Here is a 5,847-nt window from a genome sequence, read left to right as displayed (position 1 = left end):
GCCATACTGAAATTGCTATGGAGACTTTGAGCAAAGGTTACTGACAAGTCATTAGCCAGCCAAAGCTTCACCAGGGAGGAAATGTGTGCGCAGATGAGTCAAAGTCTTCTGGGGACAGAAGAAGTCAAGGGGAATCCAGGATGGCACCACTTATACAGGAGACAGCATGGTGGGGGAGGGCCTGGCAGGGAGAGATGCACAGGGGCTTTGACATGGTGAATGTAGGTAGTGTGTGAGCAGGTGCCTGGGGCAAATGGAACTGAACTGCAGGGGAATCTACAAGACCCTGTCCAGAAACTGGTGGGCAAGCTTCTGCCACTGCACAGGCTTTGTGTCTAAGTTTTATGACTTTGCCTTTTCTTTTCTCGCTTCCTCTGTTGCCTCCCTATTGATCTTCAGGGCCCCTCGTGGGCAAGGGTCTTTGCTTTCTGTTTTAGTCCCCACTCTCTTTCCCTCTTGCCTTACATCACCCCCTTGCTCAGTTGGATTTCAGAGGCTGATTTCAAAAATAATTTAAAGAAATAATATTTCTCAGATCCGAGGAGACTCAGACTTGGAATTCCTGGGAGAAATGACCAAAGACGAGTAGCTGATTTTTATGATATTTGGGTGGGATTTGTTTAGATAAGGAACACTTTTGCTTGAGTAAGCAGTCGGACAGTTGCTGATGGTGGAAGAGAAGTCTTGGCTTCAATGTCCTTCTAAACCAGAACAAATCAACTAGCACATGTAGAGACCTAGTGAAAGTCAGTGGTATTTAAGGGTTAAGTTTGACTGGAAATCTGATCCAGGATCCATGTGTGAGTGTGTGTGTGCAAGCAAGCGTGAGTGAGCCTCCCTATGAGTCTGACATGTCCAGGGGGGGATGCAGATGGTGATGCCATAGCCAAAGAAATACAGGGCACATTTTTCACATTTGAAGTTTTAATCACTAATACAAAAGAAGGCTGAGCCAGGCCAAGTTTTACCCCATAAAGCATTTACTCTCACTTTAACACAGACATTCAGAATAATTCAAAACAAGGCTCCTAAAGCTGGAATTGTGGATCCTACAGAGAAACTCTGATGCTCCCCCAGCAGCATCTCTGCTTCCTAATAATGTTCTCCCTGTGGATGTTTATCAGTCATCAAATCTTGCCGTGCTCTCCTTGGAAAAAGACACTGGGTGAGTTTGCACCATTTGGTTGTTTTGTGCCAAAGACAGAACCCTCTGTCACTCTGCTAAGCAAGCAGAACATATCACAGCTGCTAAGTGTTTCAACACCCCCACCCTACTGTCAACTCCTATTTCCTTTTTTTCCCCCCACAAACATTTGCCTTAAATTTGTAACATTCAGGAAATTATTCAGTTCCAGGCAAGTTTTACAGGTAAAGAAATTGAGACGAAGACAAATAAAAGGAATTACTCAAGATCAGAATCAGTTGATGGCCGACAGGATAGAACCCGGTAGCCTCATCCCAAGACATTTCTCTATTTTTTTCTTAATACTTCTTTTAAATTGACACATAGTAACTGTAAGGATTATGGGATACAATGTGGTAATTTGATGTATGTATATATATTGTGCTATGATTAGGTCAGACTAACAAATACATCACCTCATAGAATTTGCTGTGTGTGGTGAAAACATTTGAAAACACTGGGCAGAATATATCCTGAAGTTGGAGCAATGCAGAGTTTAGCAGGCCCCTGTGCAAGGATGACAAGCAAATCCAGGAAATGCTCCTTATTTTGAGACCCAGTTCAGCATAAAAAAAAATCACTTGGTAATTTAAAAATATGCACCCCATTTTTTTTTATTGTAATCACCATTCTGTGCACTACATTACTGAAGCTCATTCTTCCTCTTGTACGGAATCTTTGTCCTCTTTCATACATATCCCTACCCCCTCCACCCTCCCTGCCCCAGCTTCTGGCAACCACCATCCTACTCTCTCCTTCATGAGCTTAACTTTTGTAGATTTCACATATAAGTGAGATCACCCAAGGTATTTTTCTTTCTGTAGTTTCATTCTTTCTCATGTGTGAGTATGAATTTAAGGCTCTGTGTAACACTATTTGAAATACGAGTAAAGGTACCTTTTCTTGATACCCAATTCTCCTTCACCACTCCTTTTGAAACTGTGCACTAATACCTCTAGGGCTATGCATTTTTTATGGAACCTAAAATAAGTTTGATTCAAGGTGTGTAAGTATGGTGGGGTATTCAGAAGAGGAAATAAATTTGAACATACTAACACTCCCACTCAGAAGTTATTATTAAAGTTGGAAATTTCTCCTCTGAGACAGAAAATAATCTGGGAACTGGGGGGCAAAGAAAAGGTGAAGTTTTCTTTTAGAAAACGCTAGTAGTTAGCAGTAGTATGTACTCAGAATATCTTTCCCTTTTACTGTGGCAAAAGTAAACCAAAGATACATGAGAATACACTTGAAAATTTTTGTCCCTTGTTGGTTCAACCATCTCTCTGGATTTTCTCTTTGCAACTAGAGGAAGACGCCAAATGTATGTTCTGCATACCAAGAAGGAATAATTTGCACACAATGTTTGTCCTATGTTAAAGATGATCCACTCTGTGTTATGAATAGTGAAGAGAAAATATCCTAGATGTTAGTGGCAGTCCATGAGAGAATGACCTGTCTCCTGGGATCACTTTCCTTATTATGGGGAAATCACAAGATCTCTGCAATAGACCAGAAATAGGCTTCTGCAGTTCCATCCCTGCAATTGCAACATTACTGAACTCAGCTATGATTTAGGGGGATGTCTTCACAGAACAAAAATCTCTTCTGCTCTGAGCTCCCTTCAGAATCATCCCCACGTCACTGTCCCCCTACCATGTTATCTCACTCAATGTAGCATATCTCAAGTGCCTTCGTTGACTGGAAATTCATTTCGTACTGATGCAGTTCATGACACTTAATGATGGTTGTGACAGTTAAAGTTCTCCTCTAGATTTAGCCAAAATAAACTGTTGATTCTACTCACTGCTTTGCATTCTTCTTGGGAAATGTCTCTTCCTGACTGGGACTAAGTGTTTAGAAATAGGGACCACTTTTAAGTTGTTTATCTCAGGCATTTTGTCATAGCAACAGAAAATGATTAATGCAGATATAGAAATGGGAAATCGTGAGATGTGTCTGGGAGACTACAGAGACTAGCCTGCAATAATGAAGATTTATATGAGAAAGTAGTGGAGACTGAGGCTGGAATCTGTGTCCTGGCTGCAGAAGTCACTACTTTCCCTCTGCATAGATTTTTATGTAGGGTGGGATGAATTGAAGCAATCAAACCAGTGGTTTGGATTGAATGAGGCAGAGCAATGTCCACTGAAGTGTCCTAAACTATCCTGATTGTGTAGAAGTGAGAATTTGAAATTGAGGAAATGAAGAGGTCCAAAAGAAAGGGAAGGAAGGTGCTGGAGTGAAAGACACTTAGAGGAGAAACAGCCACATTCTGTGACTTTTGAACAACAACTAATTCTTGAACTTTCCCTTTATAATTTGTACCTCTTTTAGGGAGAATGATCCCTGCTAGTTCCTAGGTATAAGCAAGCTAACTGAACATTATAATTTTCTTAACTAGAAGGAAATAATTGACCTACTTGTTTAGCAGCAAAATATTTTCAGCATAGACAGGTCTGTATGGAGGATTATAGTCTTGTATTAGTTTTATTTTGGTCATCAAAATACAGATAAAAATACAAGCTTGCCAAAAGATTGAACTGAATGTAAGTAACTTCAAACCATTGCCTGCAACATACCGCTAAAAAAATCCTCATATTATATAGATGCATTAACATTTTTTTCTTTGCTCCTCAAAGAATTGCTCACTATCTTTCAGTTAATTAGGGCTCTGCTATTGTTTGGTACCAGTCCTTCAAGGTTTAGAAGCATGAGGTTCATGTTTAAAATGTGTGGTTCATGTTTAACCTTGTCAGGTTTTAGATGAAAAGGAGACTTCAGAAAACACTGGTGTGTAAACAACTGAAACTCAGCCTTCAAGGGAAAAAAAATCGAGACTGAAAGAGCTGTCAAGCTGGGAGAGTCTTAAGAAGAATCTCTGCATAATGGCTTATAATGTTATCTTTCCCCAAGGACCCAAGAAATGGAAAATATATTAGTTTTTTCTCTCTGAGTAGCTTTTGGCAACAAACCATAAATGCACTTCATTAAAAACATCTTGGTGTCTCAAACCCATCGGCTAGAATATGTAATACATATGTTGAGGGTCTAATGGGGCTGTATGTGGGAGTGATCCCTGGGAGACCCCAAGAGAAAAAGGCTTATAGAAACAGATTTTCCTTAGAAGGGAGAATAGCAGAGCAAAGGATGGGAATGGAGAGGGAGGGAGGAGAGGAGGTAACAGGGAACAAAATCTACCAAATTATGTACACGTACAAAACAACAAATCATATGCATATATATATAAATAAATTATACTAATATAAGTAATAACAATAGAAGGACGTTTAGTAGAGTAAATACATCAGGGACAGGGAGGAGGGGAGGGAACGAAAAGGTACCAGGGATCAAATTATGATCGAATTATGTACATGTATTAATATGGCATAATGAAGTCTACAATTATGTAATGCATCAAGAAAAAAAAGAAAGAACCAGTTTAAGTACTTAGAAAAAAGAAAGAAAGAAACAGATTTTCCTGCTTCCTTGAAAATCCAGTGAGAGTCACTCAACTGCCATGATCTTGATTTCTATTTCTTACTCTCTTCTCTGCTCTCCCTGCAATTCTCCTCCATGTCAATGGGGGAAATATTTCCTATCTTAGTTTGGAATTATGGAGTCTTCAGTGCCCTTTATTTCCATACCCTGGTATGATCTTTGAAGTGGAGCTCTGGGTCTGTGCCAGAGAGCAGGTATGGTATGGGGAGAGCCTGCGCAGGTTGAGAATGATTAGGGAAGATTTTCCACCATCATAGTCAAAGGAAGAATATCATTAACTTCTTCAAATTTCCCCAGCTAGTAAGTGGAAGAATTAAGGATTGAAGCCAGCAGATTATCTCACCTATGGCAGAAGCTGTTGATGCCTCATTTTCATCTTCTGTGATCTGATATCCAGTGTCCTGATTGAGAATATTCAGGGGAGCACTTTGGTAAGGGGAGTTCTGGACACAGCCCATGACAGATAGAGGGAGGAAGGGTGTAATTTGGGATTCCTCTACCCTCTGTGTTGGAAGGGTCTGAGGCTCACACTGTGGTAACTGAGTTGGTAATGCCTACTTTGTTGGTTATCGTCCTTGTATTATTCCTCCCCCTACTGTGAGTGCATCTTAAAATCAACTCATATATATATATATATATATATATATATATATATATATATATATATATATATATATATGTATATATTGCTTGATTCATTGTACCTTTGCAGAGAAACCCAAACAAGGAAACAGGGTAAACCCAGACTGAAAAGCATGATGGAAAATCGCCTGTGTAATAGGTACACTTATCCCTGGGATCCTTCAATGTCTTTTCTTCGTCTTTCTTCTTCCTCCTGGAGCCTTTGTCTCTACCCTAAAGTGACTACATCTTCTGCTTTTAGGTGCTTCCTCTTTCTCATTTCTCTCCTGAAGTAATAAAATTCTAACTTTCTTTACTGAAGTATTAGAAAGACTAACAAGATTAAAGTAAATCAACCTGAGACATGAGCTACTAAACGCTTTTCACTCTGACAAATAAATTTGTGTTTCAAAATAACCCGTCTTTTATCCAAAAGAATCTCTAAGGAATGCTGGATCAGGGATTTAAGATTCAATAGAACCAAATATTTTCAGTGTATAACAATCATTGAATTTACTGAGGAAGGGGACAGAACTTCTTGAAGA

General features: G+C 39.5%; 1 non-coding gene across 1 annotated transcript; it reads left to right on the top strand.

Annotated features, from left to right (window-relative positions):
• Positions 1-1,629: 1,629 nt before the first annotated feature.
• Positions 1,630-1,735, top strand: LOC124107077 (U6 spliceosomal RNA). The gene has a single exon (XR_006856281.1). It is a non-coding gene; the product is annotated as a U6 spliceosomal RNA (small nuclear RNA).
• The last annotated feature ends 4,112 nt before the right edge of the window (positions 1,736-5,847 follow it).

Source organism: Marmota monax, unplaced genomic scaffold (genome assembly GCF_021218885.2).
Source record: "Marmota monax isolate L192 unplaced genomic scaffold, Marmota_monax_Labrador192_F-V1.1 WCK01_AAM20220418_F8-fsc00003, whole genome shotgun sequence".
Classification (NCBI taxonomy): domain Eukaryota; kingdom Metazoa; phylum Chordata; class Mammalia; order Rodentia; family Sciuridae; genus Marmota; species Marmota monax.
The sequence above is the reverse complement of the archived record's forward strand: the minus strand, read 5'-3'. Positions and strand labels throughout refer to the sequence as shown.